The sequence below is a fragment of the Cimex lectularius genome, unplaced genomic scaffold (genome assembly GCF_000648675.2).
Source record: "Cimex lectularius strain Harlan isolate CLEC.00 unplaced genomic scaffold, Clec_2.1 scaffold175, whole genome shotgun sequence".
NCBI lineage: Eukaryota > Metazoa > Arthropoda > Insecta > Hemiptera > Cimicidae > Cimex > Cimex lectularius.
The window spans coordinates 969,006-988,331 of NW_019392745.1; the positions used below are offsets into that span (position 1 = coordinate 969,006).

The following is a 19,326-nucleotide window of genomic DNA, read 5'->3' on the forward strand; positions in this document are numbered from 1 at the left end:
AGCAGTATCCCACAGGCACGCTCAACACGACACGCAAGAATGGAAGAATTATGCAGAAAACAAACACTTTTAGTGAGTAGAAATACTTGGATTAAATATAAAAAATATATTTTGCATTGTATAATTTCACTTTTCCATATCCTAAATGTATTTGTTAAATGTAAACATTGTTTGTAAATCCCAGGCCCTGAAGATGATCTAAATAAAGATCGAAACGTTGGCACGATAAAGAAAATGTTTTTCTGAAACCTACATTTGAATAGTCCCTTCACTTGATTGATGAGATGATGTGTAATGTCAATGTTTGTCAACACCAGTTAATACTATATTTATGCTTTTATGCAAGCAAAGAATATTGATTGAAATAAATTTAGGAATAATGGTCTCAGTGGTTGTGGTTATATTGGCACATAATTCTAAGTGTTTAGAAACCACACGTTTCATTCCATATCGTAACAAAAGGCGACATACTCCACCGGCGAGACGCAGCCTTGTGAAAAAGAGAATCGATCATGTTTCCGTCGAAGGCGATTGTTATGTGAGAGTGGGCTGGCCCGGACACGATATTTGTCATGGAGGGACATACACGACCTCATCAGCGAATTATCCGAATCCCCTTCCAAACATCAATTGTCTCATTCGCCGGTGAAAGCTGTATCACAGGGTAATAACGGCGTCCTTGGCCAACGGTTTGCGTTAATTTCGAGCTCTTTTTGTTTTCCTTCTTACAAAGAGAACTTGATTATTTTCATGTTGTAGAATCCAGCAACCGATGTCATCAGGAAGCATCTGAAAAAATAAATGAAAGACTTTTGATATCTGAGTTCATAAACGTCTGTGACAGACATGACTACTAAATAAACAAAAAATTATACATTAATTGTTAATTCCTTCTATAATGAAAAAATGTTCATAAATTATCATGAATATAAATCATTTATTATTACACTTAAAATTAAATTAGTAAAGAAAGAATCGTACAATTAATTAGTTTACCTTAAAAATCTATCCCGTTGGAACTTGCTCATGTTCATCAAAAATTTGTCAATTCGAAAAACAGCAAATTCTTCAAAAAATTTCGTTCCAGAAGACTTGATTCATAATTTCATCCATTTTTTAAAGATATTCTTGCATGAGATTATGTTTATTTCGAACTCGCAGTCAGTTTCAGCCATCTGTAAACTAAAATAAGACTTTCGTTTAACCAATAATAATATGTTTAAATAAATCTGTATAATATAATTCAAGATAAATTGAAGTAAATTAAGCGTCATTAATTTTTAAAACAATACTGTCATTTTTTCGATAATTGTCAGGACAGGGGGAAAACAATTTCCCCCCAACAGAAGAAAATTGACGTCTACAATTTCTCAATTAATATGTTAATCGATAAGTTTATTATTTCTCCCAAGCAGTGGTTTTCGTAAGTCCACAGATCCCGAAGGTCCGGCTTAGCAAATATTTGCATGCTGTGGAAGTTTCAGCATCCGTATTGAAACAGGAGATTAATTACCGGACCACGCCTAAAAATCCTTTTTTAGTCGTTTCAATCTAAAATGGAGCAATTTGAAATAATTAACCTTCATCTAAACCGTCCATTAGAATGAGAGTCTTTGAATTTATTTTTCTTCAAAATTTACTTAAGAGAAAAATTCTAGTATTTTATGAAGATAATTTTAATAACCCACGATCATGAATTAACAAGGATGGCTAGGCAGCTGGACTGAATTGACTGAAAAACTAAAATATAAAAGGTTCGGTCAAACTGTGGGCTATTGAGAAAATGAAGAGAAAGAATTATCTTAATAAGGCTTAGGATAGGCCACACATCTCACACTTGGCCATCGTCTGGTGGGTAGTCGACAACAGTGCCCCAAATTTAATGAACCGTTGACACTCCGTCACCTTCTTTCTGGTCTGGGGTACTTTCTGCCCGTCACGGTCTGGGGTACTCCTAGATGAAAAAAATCCAGTAGTATTGGTTGCAGGTGAACAACGGATGTATGTATTTATTAGCGAGAATGTTGGTTGAATAAGTTGGAATGAAACGAGGCCTCCTGACCAAGTATCTAAATACTTGGACGACATGATACCTAGGTTTTAGCTATTGGTACATGGTCCCCAAAAAGTTTTCAATTGTAAATGGTTTATTTATTTTTTTATTTCATTTTTTATTTTACTTTTTAACGAGGGTTCGCAGCAGCAGACGTCATATCAACCCTCAGGGTGCCGGTGTTTTTGATAAAAAGCCGATTTGTAAGTATTCGAGTTCGAATGCAGGGCCGCTGGATTCGAACCCGGGACCTTTACCTTACAGTGATGAGCGCCGTGTCAACGCCTAAACCGTTGCGGCCACCGACCTGTAAATCGTTTATTATGTATATATTAGTGTGAACAATTGACGAATATATTTAGCATTTAGCATATTTAACTGCGAGAATGATGATGGAATGTTATACATTAAGACAACATCTGTTATTGGGAAATAAAGTTAAAACCTCACTTCGGACGATCTAGATCTATAAAACTTAAAAGCACAAATGGCACCATTCATTGGCATCATCACAATTCATAAGAAAACCAGTTTACTTGTATTTACTGGAAAGCTAAAACATAAAACCATATTCTCGATCTAACTATTGCAGAAACTAACACAAAATGAAAACACTGTATATCCTAATGACCTGTAAAAAAGTACAGCAAACCATACAACAGTTCAATTAATAAATCAATAAAAGAAGTACATACAAAAAACCAAACTCGGAAAGGTGAAATAAAAACCACATTAACATGACTAGAGAAGCAAAGTAAACTAAAGAATCTGTTCAACAAATGAGTCAGATAAGACCTCACTGAAGACAACAAACACCTTTGGAAAATATTGAAAAGACTAAACAAATCGTCGGTATCAAGAGCACTATCGATAGGTGGCCCTCGGATGATCTGAGTCGTTGCAGAATGGTTATCCTCACTCGATAAGGATAGGCCATGCGAGGTTGGCACATGGGCACTTACTTGTTCCACCTGATTGAAAGATGCATATAGAGAGGCATACCGTACGATATGAGAATTCTGTTTGAGCACGGCAGCTAGTAGCTGGTTCTTGGAGGAAACAAAGTTGTTTTATTGTATATAGTTTTGTGTATCTAGCATGGCGTAAGTGTGCAGTGTGAGAAGACCGATGACTAATATTCAGTACTCCATCGACCCTCAATTAGGTTAGAGGTTATAAAAGAGATGAAAATGGTGATGGAGGAGAATCAATTATGATTGCGTTTGGGGCTAAATGACCTAGCTGTTGGAAGCCCATAGCGGCTGGAGAGATAATTCCGAGGTCTGACGCTGGATTGCCAACGTTTCGTCTGCAGATTTGAGCATATATACACCAGTAATCAATTTCTGTAGTTATTTATTTTTTTATGATGGTCATGGTTCGTATAAAATCGGCTGGAAAATAATTGTGAAATAAGTTATGGAGGAATATCGAATGTTCCACCACCAAGCCCTACCTCGGTGGCTTGATGGATAAGACTACGGACTGCCAACATTGCCAAAAGCTGGAATTGGATTCATATGCATTTATGTTTTTAATATGTATTTTTCATATGTATGTTTTTAATTCTAAGGAAACCACCGGCATTTACTTACATGTTCGCGTTCATCCAGGGGCGTTTAACGAGGAAAAGGGCTTCGTTTAGTTTCAATCACGGCTGGAATTGTGCAGCTCGTTAAGGCCAAATTGTCCTAAGCTCATGTGGAAGCCAGATTCGACGTTTGCGCGGAAAAGGCGGAGAGAAATCCTGTAACTGCTCTTCGACACGCAAATAATTGAAACGCGCAAATATCAACGGGCCCATTTCTTTTTTTTGTGTGGGCCAGGGTCGGAAAAATTGAAAAATCTTCTCAAATTAATACTTACGAATCCCTGGAGAAAAAATAGCGAACTGGATAAAATATTGAGAAATATAGAATACAATATTGGTCTTACTGGCCAAAGTTATGAACCAGCCATGCCATAAATGTAATTAGGACGTTTTCGATCATTTAATCAAAAGCGATTAGGCTTCTCGAAATCTTTATTGGTGGGTCGAGCCCTCTGTCAGTATGTCTAATTTATTGTTTTGACAGGATGAACAAGTTTATTGTATACATAAAGGTTTAGACAATTTTGGATCTGGGTTTACATAAGCTCAAATCCGCCTTGTGCAGAGTTGAGCGTATCACTTCTCACAGTCCTCCTCATTTTTAATAAATTACCGGCAGGCCGGGGTCAGACAGAAGTGAAATTTATCCCTAACAAGCTGCATAATATCAGCCGTGATTGAAACTAAATGTAGCCTGTGTAGTGATTAATGACAGTTAATCGATAATTATTCAGAGATCGTGACATGCGGTCTGTTGTGATGTAGGTTTCAGAAAAACATTTTCTTTATCGTTCCAACGTTTCGATCTTTATTGAGATCATCTTCATGATTGAATATAAAAAAATATATTTTGCATTGTATAAATTCACTTTTTTCCACATTCTACATGTATTTGTTATATGTAAACAATGTTTGTAAATTCCAGGCCCTGAAGATGATCTCAATAAAGATCGAAACGTTGGCACGATAAAGAAAATGTTTTTCTGAAACCTACATCACACCAGACTGCATCTCACGATCTCTGAATAACTAAATGAAGCCCTTTTCTCGTTAAACATCAGTGATGTACGCGAACACGCAAATAAATTGATGCATAATACATAATACAGGGTGGGTCCAAACGAAACAAAGATATAGATTGAGGATTTATAGGAAATTTCTTGCTGAACAAAAAAGTTAGGTCAAAAACATAGGTCCTCAAATGAAGCCTTTTATAAGGAAAACGCAAAAACCTCTAAAAACTGTGTATTCAGAACTATTCTCAAATGGCTCCATGTATCAAAAAATACCTAATCAATCATTAAGTTATGAGTAGAATGAGACCAATGGCAAGTTTTTATCTTATCGCTGAGATATGATTTTTTGATAGAATAACCACTTTTTCCGAGAAAAAAAGGGTTTTTTCAGTGTTAACACTTCGAAATAAACGTATACGTAAAATGAGAACAGCGCCACCTCATAGGCACAGGAGCCGCAATTTGTGGCCAATTGTCTACAATCCATGCTCAAAATTTTGAGAAGTAAGTAAATCTCTTGAAAGAAGAAAATTGATGAATAGTATGAAAATTGAACCTAAGAATTCATATTCTAGTTGTTATCCTCCATGACGCAAGAAAATTTCATGAGCCATTGTAACTGAAGTGAACCATGGGATCGTCATTATGTACTTGTCTTCCTTTTTTTCAAGCGATTTACTAACAAGTCAAAACATTGAAAATTGGCCAAAAATCGTGGCTCGAGTTCCCATGAGGCCGCGTTGGTCTCAATTAACGTAGATTAATTAATTTAATTTCCTACAACGTTTATTTCGAAGGTTAACACAGAAAAAACCTTTAAAATATTGATTAATATATTTAAAAAAGGTATATATCTTGACAATGGATTGAGATAAAAACGTGCGGTTGGATTCATTCTACTCAAAATTTAATGTTCGAATAGGTTTTTTCGATAACAATGGAGCTATTTTAGCGGAATTCTCGATGTTTAGGCTGGATACTAACATAACATTTAAATGAAGGAAATAAAGAGAAAACTTACGATTTGACGTGGACGGTATAAAAAAGGAATCACTTACTGAAGGTCTTAGCGAGGTTGGGTTTCCGCTGCAACGCCGTAGAACCACTTACAGTTCAGGAAATGGAGAATAAGATGGGAAATTTGGGAAATGTTAAAGGAAAATTGATGGTGCTCAAGGAAAGGTTTTTGTTCTCAACAGATTCGTACTGGGAGACAGAGAAAACAAGACTGCTGGCAAAACGAAGAAGGAGAGGTAGAGGAGAGGACTCAAAGGGTCAAGGTGCAGGGCCTATTTTACTGTGGCCAAAAAATACCGCCCACCAAAATTTTACAGAAAATGAAAACAATCAGATAAGTTATAAAATAAAAGAATTAACTTTTGATTAAATATGTACAAAACGAAATGAAATGAGCTGAGGTGGTGGAAGGACCCTAGATGGGACGGATGAAAATTCACCAGCAGTGATGATTGTCACACGAGTGACACCATCGGCACCAGGATTAATGTCACGAATTCTAGCAATATGCTAGGACAAAGGTGAAGTGGGAGAATTTTTGAAACCTTCTCGCCGTCTTTAAACTTATTTTGGTGTAATTTTTCTAAACCCTGTGTTTTAGAGATGAACACAACTCCATTAAATTCATTAAATTTCGTGGTCCGATTGACCAAATAACATCTTTCAATTAATTAATCTTTATTTAAGGTATTGGTTGAGATAAAAAGTCAGTGTCGCGAGCGGGATTCGAACCCACGACATTCAGCCAAACAGCTTAAGTGGTAGAGCTGCGGCGTATTTAGCCGAAGGTTGTGGGTTCGAATCCCGCTCGCGACACTGACTTTTTTATCCCAACCAATACCTTAAATATAGATTAATTAATTTGTACATAACTTTATATTTAAAAAACGAAACTGTACCAAATACAAAAATTGTTTCAAAAGCTAATAATATTTCAATACTAAATTAAGCGAGATTGTTTATTAACAGATGTGATCTAAATGTGTTTTAGTCAAATGTACAGTTTTCAATACGATTTAAATACAATCCTGTATACGATTGTATTTAAAATTTTAGAATGATGCCATGTAATATGCTGCATGCATTTATTCTGGTCAAAACACTGGAAAAATCTTTAAAAACCCGGTTTTTAGATTTTTTGCGTTTTTCTCATAGAATGCTTCGTTTGAGGATCTAGTGTATAGGGACTTCTTTGTTCAAAAATTTGCTACAAATCTTCTATAACTAACAACTTATATGCTATACATAACTCTCATGTTTTGTACAAAGACGGAGTTTTCCTCACCTTTGTTGTTAAAAGGTTGAGTTTTGTACCATTCCATAAAACAACTTTATTAGCCATCTTTCCCAATGGCTTTCTTCAAGAGAATGTTGTTCGGTTATGCAGTTTTTAATGGAGTTTAAAGATGCGCGTGTGCGATCGTGCGTAGGAAAATAACAAGTGCCCCTAATGAAAGAAATCATGACTCATTGGAAATAAAAAGGAACGAGAGTACATAGGAATGAGAAGACGAGGGGGATGAGTCTTTGTTATTAACATGACTCGCCCATTAGAAATATCTGGAGGATGCGGGTGGAAAGAGGGTAAAAGTCTCTCTTCTATCTTATTTCCATCGTGGAACAAAGTAGCGGGACCAGCCGGCTTATTTAGCATATAAGAGCGAGCGGGCCGGGGCCGGGAGGAGTGGTTGGAAAAGTTTCACCAGGGAAAATATATGGACGTGTCTCAGTTTGAATTTCTTCAAGGGCCGACACCACTCATCAAGCTCCCCCTTATCAAGCCTCCTCCGATCCCATTCTTTTGAGAAAGCGCCCCCGAGGTGGCCCGTCCGTAAGACAGGAGAATCGTTAAAATCTGGCGCAATGAGAGAGAGAAGTATAAAACGAAGCCCCTTCCCATAACAGCCACCCCCCGACGGAAAAAGCGAGGGACCGCTATCTCTGCATGCATGCGCCTCCTCTTCGCCCCTTCGGAATACTTTCGCTAATTGCAAAGATTCGGATTAAAAATTAAAAAGGGGGACGGGGGTGGAAGGAGCCGGGAAGAGGGAAGGGGCGTGATAACTTATTTTTCTACGTCACATCCCTTAGATTAGCGGGGGAGGAAATTAACGTCGGGCCCGTGTACAAGTTTTATACGGAATAAGAAAGATCCCTCTTTGAATACAAACCCTTTTTGAACAATGTACAAACCAACCCTTTCTTATCCCACCTTTCTCGCTGGAACGCCCTCCTCCTTTCTTTTTAGGGAAATATTCAATTCCAACTTGTTAAAGCATTCTATATTACATTACAAAAAAAAAAAACCTGCTTCTTTCTCTAATAAATGCGCTGATAAAACCAACACTCTTCAACCCAATATCTCATAAATGAACCTGTTTAATATTTATTCCTCAATCCTCTCAACATTAACGATTATATTTGTAAAAACATTTATTGTCCGAAGATTATAACAATAAAAATTTAAATTTGTCTATCCAACATGTGTTGGAATATATGTTAATCCTCTTGGAAATTTTATCAACTCGGCTAATTAATATGCCTTTGCAAACACCATTTTACTTAGAAACAAAACAAAACTCAACAACATATTCAACAAGACCAGTACTGTTTGCTCATTATATTTTATTTTAAGCTTTGGACGAGCACAAAACCCAGCTTCTGCAAATTTGCTGTATGCACAACAGTTTGTAAACAAAAATCAGATCCATTTCCATTCCTTCTTTTCCTCACGTCATTGCACGTGATTTCAATTTTCTCTATGAGGTGTTCCCTCGTTTCGAAACTGCACTTTTCAGAGTACCGCATATGGAGAAATCTAATGAGGCCACATCAGAGCTCCTCGTTGGCCATACCACGAAAAGAATGTATCTAATTTTTGTTACCAACATATAAATGTTTTTAATAAAAACGTACGATGTTCTTGGGTTGCTGCTCTCCTTGAGTTCGATATCACGTTTTCAACCTTCCAAAAGAGATTTCACTAAGAAAAGTTATAAAAAAAGCCCTTGGAATAAAATAAGGCAACTTTGGTGAAATCCCCGAAAAGATTGATGGAATGTCAATGCACGAGCAAAAATTGAGGATTTTCAAAAAAAAAAAATTTTTGCCATTCGTTATTCTTTGAGCGGCTACTGTGTATTCGGAAGCGCGAATTTTATAACGAATATATTGTTATTTTGCGGAAAATTAAATAGTTAGCAAAATAAAGTGACGTTTTCAACCTTTGAGCCCTGAAGATGATCTCAATAAAGATTGAAACGTTGATTCTATAAAGAAAATGTTTTTCTAAAACCTACGTCACACCAGACCCCATCTCACGATCTTCGAATAATCATTAACTAACAGTCAATGAACACCACACACTTCCAAAGGAGTTTTCACTAAGAAAAGAGTATATCCTTGAAAAAAATAACCTGGTCAAATCCAAAAAACATGATGAGAAGGTCATTATTGCACGAGCTACAATTGAGTATTTCCAAAAAACATGGCTTTTGCCATTTGTTATTCTTTGCGCAGCTACTGTGTATTCGAAAGCTCGAAAACCGAAATGTTGTAATCGTGTGGAAAATTTAATAGAGTTTGCGAAATAAAGATCAGATTTGTACTTTAATGCCGCCTGAAGTGGAGAAATTACGATTTTATGTGAAATAATCGGAACTTAGGCTAAAATCACACAAAAACGTTAATATCTCAGGAAAGAGACAAGACTTTCGTTCAATACTTTCCAAAACGATAGTTCCTACTCACAGTAAGTTGTTTTGCAATGATCCGGATTTCCAGCCTTTTAGCTCATCATCAGGTTGAAGTACTTCTACAACCACGTCTCTCGACATGAATTGCCAAAGTGAACCGCTGATACCTCCGCCAAGGCGACGTTCCAATTATCAGCTGATTTTTTTAATGACGCTCAATTTGAACGTGCGAAACGCGGAAATTATAACACAAATAAATATTAGAATAATAAATACTATAAATACTATAGAAGAAAGATATTACATGAGATAAAAGAAAAATATTACTATAAATTACTATAAAAATAATAACAATTAAAATAATTAGATTAATTATTTGGATGTTTGATATTATTTGTGTACATATTTAGAATGGGAGGTAGATCAAAATCTGTTATATTATTAATGCATTAACCCTCGTTCTGGCGGCACTGAACTAGGTTTTATTTAGTGAATCCAACATGGCAGTTTCGGCATTTAACCCTGTATACTGACGTAGATGACACTCGTGCGAATATACCGCTTCGGCTTTTAGGTTGTCGGAAGAATGAATGAATGAAGGAATGAACATAGTATGGTCTTCAGAAATCGCAGGTGAGAAACCATAAATTATCGATCGAGGGGAAATTCAGCGATGAAACAACCTTGTGGGTAAAGATAAAATTGTAATCCAAGTTTGGTTTCTTAAAGAGGTATCACATACGAGCATTTGGAAGAAACTTATGATTTTGTGATCGTCAAAACCCATGATAAGTGCCTGTCTCTCATGGGGTCAAGAGGTAGGGAAATCGACAGTTTTTAAGGATCGGATTAAAACCCCAAATTAAATGAATTAATTCTTTTTCGTGGCTCACCGCTCGCCCTCACCAAATTCATCTTACCAAATTTTGGCAGAACCAAGGTCAATCGTAACGGTAGATTGTCTGACTACGGACGGCCTGGAGATGTGAATTAAGAGAGGTTTGGAGCGAAGGGCAGGGAGAGTGCTGGTGGGCAAAGCGGTTGAAGTCACTTGAAAAGTAAGTGACCGATGGTAAAGACAAAATTCAAAATTGAGCGGCAATCACTGCAGGGTTTGTATGGTTGGGTGACCTAACAGCTACTGCTCTTTTTTTCTGAACAGTTCATCGCTCGCTCAGTAAGGTTACTCTTTTGACCAGCCGTCGAGCAGAGCCCCATATCCAATGAATTTTCGTTGCAATCAAACATAAAAAAAATTCAAATGATAAAATAAATTTTTACATCTTGCTAGAAGCTCTGACAGTTAAACAGAATCAACAAAGCTACATAAAACAAGAAATATAATATGGATTAAAAAAGATAAATACAGTGTTTATACACTTCTTTCAACGAATAAAAACCTCCAGAATGGGACTATATTCATTCATTGGTACATATTCCACTATCATTTGTTGCTTATTAATGACAAATATTCAACAACAAAAAATTTAAAAAACAACACATTTTTCAGACATTGGTTCAGTCATAACATTAATTTAACATTTAATTAATATTTTTGCAAAGTATACATCATTCCTTAAATCTTACTTATCCTTCTACAATATATACTATAACTAGTTATATGCTTCTGGTAATAGATAACTAGATCCTACTAGGAAAACATTGTCGGCTAAATGAGAGAAATTGTGAAAACGGCTCAGAAATATACTTCGAATATTTTCTTGAAGTCGAAGAAAGGGGACAGTCCATTAATACAATTTTACATTATACACATTATATAAACATGTGATACCGCAAATGATGGTAATAATTATACGAAATACAACAAACTAATTTGTTAACAAATTAATTTCATAGCTATCCTCAGCTTAGCTAATCCCCCTTGATAATCCTAACTATAATGGATAGATATAAAGTTATGAATAAATTCACCAGTTTTCATGGTCCTCTTGACCAATTAATATCTTTCAATTAATTAAGGTTTTTAGTAAAAAATTGTGAAAGTATTTCATATATACATATTAAATAAATACTGATATATGTGTGTTCGTTTTCTAACTAAACTACTTAAAACACTAATTAAAAGTGATTTAACTATAAGTGCAATTCAATATTAATAATTAGCGTTAATTATGACAACTTACTTCTCCATCGTGTGGTAACTATTTTCAATAACCCCAATATTAAAACCATTTTTTTTTTGGCGTTATGAACTATGCATATTAGCCATGGTGACAATTCTTATATGTGTGTTCAAATTGTGGGGGGGTTATTGTGAAAAAAGGGCAGAGGCGACGGTGGGAACCGAACCCACGACCGCGGCGTGAGAGTCTCTCATGCTAACCACTCGGCTAACGCGGTCCCCTTATTAAAACCATGCAAATCCCATTGAGCACCATCCATTCATAGAACAATAAGCCTTCTTATTTTAACTAAATTCTTTGAACGTCTCGTCCTTATAAGACTAAAACCCATTTGCGATTCTGTATTTTGTATTTTGGAAAAAAGTGTTTGAATTGTTTTATACGTTTTGAAAGCTATTTTGAAGTTATCGGACAAGAGAGTAAATGTAATTGTTATATGTAAACAATGTTTGTAAATCCCAGGCTCTGAAGATGATCTCAATAAAGATCGAAACGTTGGCTCGATGAAGAAAATGTTTTTCTGAAACCTACATCACACCAGACCGCTCTCACGATTTCTGAATAATTTTTTAAAGAGATAATTAAAAAACATAAAAATATTAACTTTTTGTTTTCAGGTTATATTTACGAGAAATTTTTACAACTTCTCTCCCTTAACCATCAATGTTTCCCACTCATCCACTACGGTTGCATTTCTAATTGATTATTTACAAACCGAAAATCACTGCCGAAGCGTTACGTGCGACCTAAATAATGAATCGTTTGTTTTGAGAAGGGTTGGCGAGTTATCGTTGTAAATAAACAAAAGAATATAAACTTTTGTAGCAGTTATTCAATCGTCCCTTTGTTTAAAAGTATCTCAAAGTTCAATTTAACGAGACCTAAGCTTCCCGTTTCTGTGGGCAAGTTTATTTTACAATAATATAAATTTGACAACTTATATTTCAGATAGGGCCGACAATACAGTCCATTTCGTATAATTGAGGTCATATATGTTAAATATAAATAGGACCAAAAAAAACAAAAAGAATTATATCCTTTAGACTAAAAAAAATAAGTACGAATTATCAAAGTATTCAAGTCCTTTCCAACTAGATTATAATGGATTTTTTCACACTTCTTCAAGCCATGGAGAAAAGTTTCTCCAACTAAACTTCATTTATTAGTATATTACATGTAATATATAGTAAATTATTATATTTGTACGTATTTGTTTGCTTTTTGATAGGATTGGTCTAGATTGGGATGCATCTCCTCAGTAGCAATTTAGGCTTATCGTACATCAGAGTTCGCATCCTTGGTCATAACTTTCGATAACGTGCAAAATGGTATTGATTTGTATTTAGAAAAAAAGTAAAAATTTGGTTTTTCGCTATAAATCGTCTTGTTTAGTTGAAGGCTTTGCTATTATTTGGAAAAGGAGAAGCTTTGTCTTTCCAATATTTCTCGCCGACAGATAGGTTCATTTCTACCGATTCCTGAGATGGAATGGCAATTGTCAATTTATTTTAAGATTTTGTTACTGAAAGTACTAAGTTGATGGTTTAGAAGATGTCTGATCATATGCAACAATGGCTATGACATGGCATCTCTGACTACCATCCACAAGTTTAAAAAATCCTTGACCAGGGATTGTGAAAATATTAGTTTAGCACTTTACATTATGCCCTATTCAATATGCGATGATGTTGATGAACGTGAATAAAGTGGGGGGTTTTGTTCTCTAAGCACTGCAGCACTTTTCTAGTTCCTTAGTTTAGAGCAAATTACTCGATCCTCCTTCTAAGAAATACTTCTAGGACAACTGTCATTGCTACCTTTCCTAGGGTCTTCTTTGTATCCCAAGTTTTGTCTCCGTTGCTTCCCATTCGAACATGTGATGGGTGCCTGTTTCTTCCTTTTCATGCAATGGGGTGTAGATGTTTTCTCAGATGCCAGTGACCGGTATAGAGTCCTATCATTCCTGTGAGCTTATCCCTCGTTAAATGTGGGTTCGTCAGCCTCGATGAGCATTGTTTTAACATAAGCTTACTGTGTGTACACCACTAGTGTTTCAAATTCTTCTTTTGTCTTTTTGGGGCCATTCTGTAATAGAGGATTTTACGTTTGTTTTTGATATCCCAAGAATAAATTCAAGCCTATTTATGGTCTAACAGATTCTCCTCTGCCTAGTGTGTATCATCAACTTGTTATGTTCCCCAACTTAGGAGATGTTACATGAATTCATTGATTATTTTACATATGTTTTTTGTACATGGTAATGCTTTAATGTTGATTCAGCTTGAAAGACCGAGTTGTACTGATGTGAACTGTGTTTGTTTCCTCATTTTTGGGTTTGTATAGAAAATTTCTGATCCGGTTTCTTCATTTGTTTTTGAGCCCTCATTGTACCATATCATCATGTGGTATTAAATTACTAACTGATGTTCACCTGGATTCTTCTCCTCCTTTGTAGGCTACTGAGGCTTTATAGGATGTTGCAAAGAATGCTTCCGGGATCATTTAGTCAGACCTTATTTTCAAAAATGGGTGTGTGTATTATGATTTTATTAATTATGGTTGTGTTCTTAGTGTTTAGTTTTCCATCCAGTTTAATTGTTTCTGGATCCTAATTGGGCTTTTCCTTGTATAAATATTTCCAACGGGGTAAGTTAAGTAATGATTCTTGTCCAATTGAGTTAGGTTGTTTTCATTGCCCCTGTGGTTTGCCAGTCTTTATATACTGCCTCATGTTTCGTTTGTTTCCGTGGAGCTGTTGCACTCCACTGCAGCCATTGGGCCATATTCTGTTTTAGTCCCCAAGGTTACATGACTTCTCTAACAAACATGCAAGTTAAAAAATCTGGTTATCCATGGCCAGGGCTTGTGAAAATATTCTTCCACTAGTTTAGTAATTTACATGTAATTTGCAAACAAATGCTTCAAACTTTAACGAATATACAGTTATAATAAGTGAGTTGGAATGTATTTACAAAAGTACATCATTCGCCAGAGCTGTTGTTCCTAGTATTGATTTTGAATCTCTCTATAAGCCAAAAAATTGTAAGAGTGTTGTTCGTTATTATTAATTAATCAAATTATCAATAAGAATCAGGTTGTGAATATTCCAATACTGCCTCCATTAGTATGATTGACGTTGTTTAAACTTCTCCTAACGTATCATGGCAAATTATCACACCACAATATTCAGTTTATTTTTATCTTGTTTTTGTTCAATCTTAGACAACCAGCCAATGGATCGAAAAACGATTTTTAGTCTGATAACCTACTTATAATAACTACTATTTGAGGCAGAGTGATTTGCTTAATGTTTTTCGAGGTGCAATAGGTATTGATTATTAAAATTGCAAATTGAAGGTTAGTTTATTAAGCAGGACTGGATTGATCATTAATCACTGTAATCATATAAATATTAAAACTATTTTTTTTTAAATTTATGCAAAGGGAACCACACAGGGTCATTAATTCATGATTGTCACACATTCGGACGCATGCATTTCTCTGTAATTCGTGTTTTAAATTTATATTGATTCATTTTATCGCTTTACGAGAAGGAACGACAAATCTTTTTCAGCTAAGCAGTGCTCATTCGGGTTTAAAGCTTAAGTTCTTGAACTTGTAAGTAACATAATGGGTAAAAGGATAGCGCGGCAAAAACAAAACGTTTTATTATCTACATTAGCAATTATTGGCACTTGAGACTTTCCTGCGTTGTAGTACAGGTCATCTGCATACAAATTAAATTAATAATAAATTTAATATATTCATGAAAGTTTGTCTAGCTCTTAAAATGATTTCGCCGTTCCATTTCCAATAAAACGATTTCCTTGTGCAACCCATTCTTTACTTTTATTGCTTAATTGTTATTGAAAAAGCCGGGTCATCATTATATATTCAACAAAAACATTATAAATTCTATCTTCTGGAATAACCCTGACTTTTATTGCCAAGTAGATCAAACAAGTAGGCAAAAACATCACATTTTTTTGCTAAATAAATGCTTTGTAAGATGGAGTGATTTTTCATTTCAGTAATTCTGTTAAATAAGATAGGTTCATAGCTTTCTATTTTATTTTTAAAAAATGTAATAACCATGAAGGATTATTATGTGTTCATATTTGTTTAGTGGTAATAATTGACCATATTAATTATTCCAATTAATTATTCTTTTTTTCTAACGATTTTGGTTGAAAAGAAAAATTAGTGAAAAAAGCAAAAAGGGGGAAATATTCGAACGTCTGTAGGTTGAGTTGAGGAGTTGGTGTCCGATGGGATCGAAGTCACGATAGCTCAAGTTCGAATCCCGTTCGTGACACTAATTTTTCATCTCAAATAAAAACCTTAGATAAAAAGAACTAAACTAAAATAGCTACCGAAGATAAAAAGAATTAATTGGAATTATTATTTGTTTTAATGTAAGAAATATTAAACAACATTTTCATTAACTTACTAATATAATCTTACTAATCTACTTTATACATTTTCAGTTTAGTGGAAGTGGTTGTTTCAAACTACTGTGAAATAAAATGAATTGCACGTATCAAAAAACAATTCATGGTAGAAATTAGTGATTTTTTAAACTTCCTGAATAAATTTCCGTAGACCAGATCATATCGCACACCCACAAGAAAAGTGACACAAGTCGAAAAATTATAAAAACCGGATTATTTAGTTTTTTAACTATTCGGCTGTGTTATGCTATGAGAAAACTTTCACAACTGTAGGTGCACTCTTAGCTGCTAGGCAGCACTTCTTCTGAATTGGCGGGAACTTACTCACCATTCATAAAAAGTGGCATATCTTAGTTCTGTTTCGGGCTTGACAGCATCGGTGTATGAAATATCTGCCAAAATGACTCTTACGTTACGAAGACAAACTTATTCTAAATTTCTTGACAACTTACAAGAAGGAAACTGCCATCGTGACCTCGTGAGCTCGGGTGGTAGAGCAGCGGCGTATCTAGCCGAAGGTCGTGGGTTCGAATCCCTCTCGTGCCATTAACTTTTTTTCGTCTCAACTAAAAACCTTAATTAATTATCATGTATTAATTGGTCAAGCGGATCACGAAAGTAGTGAATTAATCATACTATTGGGCTGGAGCAAAAATGAAAATTTTTGAAAAGGCGAACAAAACCATTTTTACTTTTATAAAATAAAGAAAATTTATGCGAAATATTTTCCTTCGCAGTCTATACATCGTTGGCCGTAGGATTTTCGATTTATACAGGCTCAATTATAATTGTGTGTCGTATTGAGAGTGTTAGTGGGATATTAATATTTTCTGTTTATACATGTTTGATTTCAAAGGAATGGGGAAGAAAGTAGGTATAGAAATTCACTTTTCTATGAAGAGTCAACTTCTTTGGGGTGAAAGGGCCCGACAGCGGGAAAAAAGGTGTAAACGGTTTGTCGTTCGGCCAGATTATCCTTTCAGGATTATATAGACGGGGATTATTAGGGAAAGGAGACAGTGAAAGGGAAAAACGAAGAATTAGACCATGTAGAATTCTTTGATGTGTGGAGTGTAATGATTGTTTTATATGTTGCATTACATGTTAAATGTATGTTATTCATATTGATTTTGATTAATGATATTAGCGTAGCTGCGACTGAGTTTACATGTAATTTATGCTAATTAAAATAATGCAATTAAAAAATTGATGCTAATTTCAAACAAGTCACAATTGAAACATTACAATCTGTTCTCTATATCTCACATAAATAAGTCATTTTGATATATGACAAGGCTAGGCAGACCAAAATGATTTTTTTTTACAAATGGCTTTTTCAAAAACACCGGCACCTCGAGGGCTGGATTCGGGTTCGAATGTAGGACTGCTGGATTCGAACCCGGGACCTTTACCTTACAGTGATGAGCGCCGTATCAACGCCTAAACCGTTGCGGCCACCGACGCACTCTTGTTCTGTGTTTAATATTTTTGGATTGTTGAAATCAAAGTTCAAAATGGTGAGTAGCCAGTGTGTAGGAATTTTTTTGGTTTCTCGCAATCTTAGATATGTTTCTTCACTTTCTCATCCAGATATTGGAATATAATTCCAATATAAGTTGCCGGATAATTCATACAATTGATTTTGTAAATTACATCAGGCTTATTTGTTACTGGTGTGGGATCTGTAATTTTGGAAAAAATAATGTGAATAATTTTATAGTTTTTGAAAGCTATTTTAAAGTTATCAGAAGAGTGAAACGTGTTTAATTTATGTGATACGCCGTGAATAAATGGCATTGAAATGTATGCTGGTTTGTCTGTATTTGATAGATTTGATGTGGTATTATTAGTAATATCAGATGGTTTAGTGTTGAGTTGTAGTTGTTGATTATTCTGTTCATCGTGTGTTTAGGGTAGTGATTGTTATGTAAGATATATTTGTACATCCTTACGTATTTCTGATGAGTAGATTCATGGCTCAGGGTAATAATTCTGTGAAGTAGCCTTTTGACCGTGTTTATTATTGTATGAAGGGTGTAAAGTTTAGGCAGCGATCTGCGTTTCTTGGTTTTTGATACCAATCTGCGATTAATGTGCCATCTGGTTGTTTTATTACGAGTACGAAAAACAACGATAAAGAAAATGTTTTTCTAAACCTACATCACACCAGACCGCATCTCACGATCTCTAAATAATCATTAAATTAACGATCACTAATTACCATAATTTTAAAACGAATTTCTTCACGCTAAACCGTGTACAATAAAATTTTTTTTTTACTTTCTAAACGGTAAAATAGGTTTAATTATGAATAAATATACTATTATATTCTATCTATTGTCTATTTTGTTTTAATGATGGTTGTCGGTAAGAAATAAAGGTAACGAGGGAAGGTTTGTCGTACACCGTTTTTGTGTAATTGTTAGCTGAAGTTTTCATATTTTGATAAATTGTGGACGAATGTCTTTATGAGATATTGCCCGCGTCTCGAAAATTTATATTTGTCAAATTGTGAATAATGGAGTGGCCCTTTTCCCAAGAATTTATCTTTAATATTGTACACGGAGAGACAAAAGCTACAAACGTCGGAAGAATAGGAAGCGGGCTTCACTAATTAATTTTCCTTTGTTGTCGAGAGCGCTAGAAGGCGGAAAAAGCTCTTTATAACATTAAAACCGGCACATCTGTTCTCGTGAAAATCCCCGATGCGGAGCAACGGGTCACGTTTTCATTCGGGTAAAAAGCGGCGGATTCGAAGGGAGACGTCGCCCTCTAATAAGGGCACCCGGCTCCTTACATAAATCGCGGAAAACGAGGGATTGCGCCGAGTTTAATCATCCCCCTCCCAACCGAAAGCATTAATTCAAAAACAACTGACTCGGACCCGAAAAATTACCGACGGCCGACGTACGGATCGATATCGGAAAATACATTTCTCCCCCAGGCAGACGTGAGCCCACCCCCATCACCAGATACATATATTTTTTTCTCCGCCATTGCAGGCAGCCACCCCTCTGGAGGACTTCCATGAGTCACATGTTTAATTAAGAACTTTGAAAAAAATGAGGGAGGCTAAGGCACCGTTTGACATTTCGCAAGGTTCCGACCCACCCCACTTGAAATTCAATTAAAAAAATACGAAGCTCGACATCTTTCAGTTTTTAATTGAAAATAGAAAATCAATTTTTATTATTCCGTAGCCGGTTGGATGCCCTTTACTTTAATTAAAGTTTCTTGGGCCTTCGTGTATAGAAATATATTAAATAGCGGTGCCACTCCGTTTTTATACGTTTGTTTACTGAAATCTTCAGAATCATTTTACGTCACAAAATTTATATTCGTTTCAACACCAATAAAAT

General features: G+C 35.3%; 1 long non-coding RNA gene across 1 annotated transcript in view; it reads right to left on the bottom strand.

Annotated features, from left to right (window-relative positions):
- Positions 1–239: 239 nt before the first annotated feature.
- Positions 240–19,326, bottom strand: part of LOC112126988 — a 35,952-nt gene continuing 16,865 nt past the window's right edge. The window contains exons 2-3 of the long non-coding RNA XR_002910335.1: positions 997–1,182; positions 240–789 (exon numbers count right to left, since the gene is read on the bottom strand). This is a non-coding gene — a long non-coding RNA (uncharacterized LOC112126988). The remainder of the gene's footprint in view (positions 790–996; positions 1,183–19,326) is intronic.